Source organism: Podarcis bocagei, assembly GCF_964188305.1.
Source record: "Podarcis bocagei genome assembly, chromosome: 4".
Taxonomy (NCBI): domain Eukaryota; kingdom Metazoa; phylum Chordata; class Lepidosauria; order Squamata; family Lacertidae; genus Podarcis; species Podarcis bocagei.
The window spans coordinates 71,128,762-71,134,979 of NC_138128.1; the positions used below are offsets into that span (position 1 = coordinate 71,128,762).

Consider the following 6,218-nt stretch of genomic DNA (forward strand, 5'->3'; position numbering starts at 1 on the left):
GAAAACAATGCCCGACCTGAAGAATTTGGAGCAAATGATTCAGCAAAGGAAACACAGCCCAGAATAACTAAGGAGACAGTACAAGAATATTTGGCTAGTTTAGATGTATTCAAGTCTCCAGGGCCAGATGAACTGCATCCAAGAGTATTAAAAGAACTGGCAGATGTGATCTCAGAACCACTGGCAGTCATCTTCGAGAAATCCTGGAGAACAGGCGAAGTCCCGGCAGACTGGAGGAGGGCAAATGTTGTCCCTATTTTCAAAAAGGGGAAAAGAGAGGACCCAAATAATTACCGCCCAGTCAGTCTGACATCAATAGCAGGGAAGATTCTGGAGCAGATCATTAAGCAAACAGTCTGTGAGCACCTAGAAAGGAATGCTGTGATCACCAATAGTCAACATGGATTTCTGAAAAATAAGTCATGTCAGACTAACCTGATCTCATTTTTTGACAGAATTACAAGCCTGGTAGATGAAGGGAACTCAGTGGATATAGCCTACCTTGATTTCAGTAAGGCATTTGACAAGGTGCCCCATGATATTCTTGTAAAGAAGCTGGTAAAATGCGGTCTTGACTCTGCTACCACTCAGTGGATTTGTAACTGGCTGACTGACCGAACCCAAAGGGTGCTCATCAATGGTTCCTCTTCATCCTGGAGAAGAGTGACTAGTGGGGTGCCACAGGGTTCTGTCTTGGGCCCGGTCTTATTTAACATCTTTATCAACGACTTGGATGATGGACTCAAGGGCATCCTGATCAAATTTGCAGATGACACCAAACTGGGAGGGGTGGCTAACACCCCAGAGGACAGGATCACACTTCAAAACGACCTTGACAGATTAGAGAACTGGGCCAAAACAAACAAAATGAATTTTAACAGGGAGAAATGTAAAGTATTGCACTTGGGCAAAAAAAATGAGAGGCACAAATACAAGATGGGTGACACCTGGCTTGAGAGCAGTACATGTGAAAAGGATCTAGGAGTCTTGGTTGACCACAAACTTGACATGAGCCAACAGTGTGACGCGGCAGCTAAAAAAGCCAATGCAATTCTGGGCTGCATCAATAGGAGTATAGCATCTAGATCAAGGGAAGTAATAGTGCCACTGTATTCTGCTCTGGTCAGACCACACCTGGAGTACTGTGTCCAGTTCTGGGCACCACAATTCAAGAAGGACACTGACAAACTGGAACGTGTCCAGAGGAGGGCAACCAAAATGGTCAAAGGCCTGGAAACGATGCCTTATGAGGAACGGCTAAGGGAGCTGGGCATGTTTAGCCTGGAGAAGAGGAGGTTAAGGGGTGATATGATAGCCATGTTCAAATATATAAAAGGATGTCACATAGAGGAGGGAGAAAGGTTGTTTTCTGCTGCTCCAGAGAAGCGGACACGGAGCAATGGATCCAAACTACAAGAAAGAAGATTCCACCTAAACATTAGGAAGAACTTCCTGACAGTAAGAGCTGTTCGACAGTGGAATTTGCTGCCAAGGAGTGTGGTGGAGTCTCCTACTTTGGAGGTCTTTAAGCAGAGGCTTGACAACCATATGTCAGGAGTGCTCTGATGGTGTTTCCTGCTTGGCAGGGGGTTGGACTCGATGGCCCTTGTGGTCTCTTCCAACTCTATGATTCTATGATTCTATGATTCTATGATTCTATGACTCATTTTTAACTAAGTGGTTTGAAATCAAACCATGTTGGCACAACACCCATATCACAAATGATCAGCTGAAGGTTAAAAAAAACAAAAACCCAACTCTAAAGCAAGCAATAATATACACATAGTTTCAAGCAGTAATATACCGTATTTTTCGCTCAATAACACACACGTAGTTTTTAGAGGAGGAAAACAAGAAAAAAAATATTCTAAACGAAATAGTGGATATATGATTTTTGTGGTTCATGCTGTGGCCACAGACATGTGATCTGACAGTGAGTTTGGAGTAGCCCAATGCAAAAATCCTGAGGATCCATGTGGATCCATGCTTTATAACTACGGAGGAGGGAAGGAAGGGGAACCATGGATCCTCTGCTCACGACTGCAGCAGACACACACACCCCGCCACCCGCAGGCATTCGCTCCATAACACGCACAGACATTTCCCCTTACTTTCTAGGAGGAAAAAGGTGAGTGTTATGGTGCAAAAAATACGGTACATGTTTTTGCCAGCATTTTCGTAAGTTATTTTCACTAACTTTATTTTTATTTGTTTTTTGGTCAACATTTCCCCTGATATAAGCATTTTACTAAAAATGCTTGTTGGAGAAATCCATCACAGAATTCGGAGAAGTGCAAATTTCAAAGGCTATCTATAATTTAGTTTGTTTATTGGTTCGGGAAGTTCGAATTAAGTAGGTTCGAATTCAAATGCAGATTGAATACTTTTATCCCTTAGCCCATCTTAAAGTAACCATTGACAAGTCCTGGATCCAAATGAATTTTAATCTTCAAGGCCTCTGATTTTCCCAGGCAAATACTTTAAGATGTTTCCCCAATACCATCACCACTATTATAATCTCAGATTAATAGCTTTCAGCAGCTTCATTTATTTACTGGCACAGAATATCAATGAGAATCCATAGTGTAGGGGATAGAAGCCTGCTTTAGTGCTCCTGCTTCCACTGAGTTGTGCGGAATACACTGTGGGAAGATCTCGCATTGAACTTTCTGTCACTCTTGCAAGGGAAGGCACAAAAGAAAATGTCTTGCATGTTAATCATTTTTGAAGCCTTGTAATTGTTTTCTGATGAAAGCTGGAGCTGGTGTGATAGTTCTCCAAAGACAGTAAATGACTTTTTCCTATTGTCTTCTTCACAGGCGTGAAGCACAGAGAAAAGAGCACTGAATTTCCCATAAGAGCACTAAAGGTGAAATTTATACTTGCACAGAGTCCTGTGTATCACTTAAATGACACTTAAAGCACATATTAAAGGATAAATCCTGCCTTCACCTCCTCCCAACAGCAGTCAGGAATCTCAGGCTGTAGAGCTAATGGGTTTCAGCTGCACCAGCACGAGGAGTCTGGGGAGACATTGTTGGCATTGACAAAACTCTGTGAAACTACACTATAGGTGGACATAATATCAGTGGCGGCTGGTGCCCACTGGAACTTACAGGGCAAAAATCAGAGAGGCCAACAGTAAATAAAGCCAGAGTCAACTAATCCTAGTTTTGTCCCCATCCACCTCACTGTTGTTCAACAGGGGGGCAAAACTGTATCTAAGCAGGAGGAAGGTAATAGACAAGCAGGGACACTCCATGGACTGGTTGTAAGTAAGAGGGCAGGCAGGTGGGAACCAGCTGAGGACAGACTCCCATATGCCCTGACGGGCCAGCCTCTACTGCATATATTACAGACCTTGGAAGGGGATTGAAGATTTGTTCGAAAATGTAACGTCCAAATCTACAGGGCTCTGTAATATATGCAGTGGAGGCTGGTCCATTAGGGGGTCTGTTCCTGCACTCATCTAGGTTTATGATGTTGCAGAGACTCATTTCCTAGCTCTGTTGCCATTGCACAGGTGGTGGTGGTGAAGAGGAGACCTCCATTCCTTCTTTCCTTCTTCCTTCCTGTTTGCTTCCACCAGAGCAAGCAGAGCAAGTAAATGAGTAGGAGAGAAGGATAAGTGGATCTGGAGGGTCATTAGTGGGTAGGAGTTAAGGTGTTTGTGCAAGATATCCTGGGGTCAGAGGCTAACAGGTCGAGAAGATCCCTCTATTAAGTGCTGAGCCAAGCATTCTACAATGAGAACTGAAAATAGGGAGTACTTTGGAAGGTGAAAGGCAGTGGCGGAGGAAGAGGAGCGTGGGGGGAGCACACTGCCCCTGACAATGCGATCCCCAGGGTGCCATCGCAGCTGTCCCCCACCCGCGCTGGGTGCCCTGCCCCTACAGGTGGTGCGCCATGCCCCTGGGACGTGTGCCACACCCCTGCAGGTGGTGCGCCATGCCCCCGGGATGCGCACCAGCCCGCCCCCGCCTGCTCTCCATCCCCGATGCCAGAGCATGAAGCTCCGCCACCAGTGAAAGGGATGAGACTAAAGTGTGCTACTTTTTCCCTGTCTGTTCCATTTTCACCACTTGTTCAATGCAGCAGTGTTTTTTGTTGTTGTTTATGTTTGGGACCCAGAATGCCCCATGAAAAGCACTGTGGCATCCATGTTGCATCATTCCTGGGGGGAATTAGCTGAATTTAAAAGTGGAAAAATGAGAATTTAACAAATTCACCCATCCCTAAATTTTGTGGTTCACAAAGGGTCAACAAGACAAACCAATATAGTGGCATTGGAACAAAGTCTCCTAAATGCAAATAGGAACATTCCTGTGGAGAGAGAGAAATAGGAACATGCCTGGGTATACAGTGTGACAGGGCCATAATCCTGTTTTGATACTCTCAGTACATTCAGCAAGATAGTTTTATTCTGGTCTTATTTTTATAGCATTTTCTAGAATAAGCACCATTAATGCAGCTCTGGTTCAGAAGTAGTATACGGGCAATATTCCCAGACTGTTGAAAGAAAATGAAATTCGGGCTCATTATTACTATTATTAGTTTATTTTATTATTATTCCCTATGAAGGAAGTGTAATCAGATGAGATGGCACATTCACCATCCAAAGCAAAAGCATTTTGATCTACCCAGGCAATGTATTTGATAGCAATGGCAGGACAAAAAAAGGAAGAATGACATTGGGTATGTGTGTGGATGTGCTGCGGTACAGAAGAAGAACTAAGAGGTTAACCGACTGAAGCTCAAAAGGCTGCTATAAATACAGAGAGCTACACTGCCAGGTTCCGAAGGGAACCTTATTTAATGTCTGATGGAAAGAGTGAATCCTGTGAGTTGTCAGAGGAGATGAAATGGGAAAAAGTGAAAGTCAAGATCCCTTTATGACAAGCAGGTGCAAAGGGGAGCTGGACATATGAATTTCTCAGGTGTCTATAGAGGTTTTGTTGTCATTTTTTGGTCCGAGCACAAAGTACATTTCCTCCTTCACCACAGAGTGATCACACAACCGGCTCCCACCCACCTGAGACTGTAAGAAGAGGGACAGATTTCAGAAATGAAAAAGGAGGTTTCCTGACACTCCTGAGATTTAGCAACTTGCACTTGTATAAATTTAAAACTGGCTTTGGCCCTTATCTTGCCCCTCTCTCACAAACTTGAGTTGAGCACACCTTCCTTCCCTTCCCATCTCTCCACCCCTCCACAGCTGGTGTCGTTTGTGGGAAATCCAGGAGGGTTTCAACCAGTTTGCCCTTTTTTGGCAAAAACACCCCTCATATTTATAGGGAAGGTGGCTCTGCCAGCAACCAGTGTAAAAATTATTCGGAAGAGTACCAAGATAGAAAAGACTTTGTTCCCGATAAGCTAAGCAACTGAGGATTTCAAGTGTGAACTTTAAGCCTGTCTCGCAAGATGAAAAGATTAGAAGCTTCCGTTTCGTAGTCCCTTACTCCTCCCTGGCTGCCCTGGATCAACAGTCGGTGACACAATAGGAAAATGCACCACACCCCGACACTGAACACAGGATCAGCCACTTCTGCAGCTCTGCTCAGCAGCCACTCAGCCAGAATCAGCTAATACCTTAGATAAGGATTGTGTCTGGAGCAACAGCAACATAGGGAACAGTCAAGGACTCTCTTTTGCGCTCTCTCTCTCTCTCTCTATCTAACTATTGTGCTACATGATGGAGCTGTCCCCCACAACACACAATATATCCTCATTTCCCTTCCAATTTGAGCAGCTCAAGATTTAAGGGAAATGGAGCAAATACAAAACCAGTCTTAGAGAAAATGCTTGATAACTGTTCAAATTCAGGTTTTTCCCAAGGAAGCAATTTACCCAGGAAGGTGGTGAGAAATTCACAACTGCTCTGGACAGTCAGAACAGCTCGCCCAAAGCAGTAGTCAATCATTCTAGAAGATTTACGAACTGGCACCCTGCACAGTGTGCACCAATTTCCAAATGACTTTGGTTTGTCCTAAAAATGAAACCATTTCCCCCCATAGATGACACAATTTGGCAGTACTGTTGGGGTTCATGAGGGTCCAAATGAAGACAATGGGACAGGAGCACATGATGTAACACTTTGTGGATCCTTCTTCAGATGACTGGGGACAATAAACACATAATCCAAATGTCCTGGACATTAACCAGGCAGTCCTTGTTGACCTCTATAGGTTTCACATCAAATATCTAAGTTGACCAAGGAA

General features: G+C 44.2%; 1 long non-coding RNA gene across 1 annotated transcript; it reads left to right on the forward strand.

The window, feature by feature from the left end:
* The first annotated feature begins 1,662 nt into the window (after positions 1-1,662).
* On the forward strand, positions 1,663-5,468 carry LOC308584668. The gene is made up of 3 exons (XR_014006972.1): positions 1,663-1,735; positions 2,820-2,869; positions 5,005-5,468. It is a non-coding gene; the product is annotated as an uncharacterized lncRNA (long non-coding RNA).
* Positions 5,469-6,218: the final 750 nt, after the last annotated feature.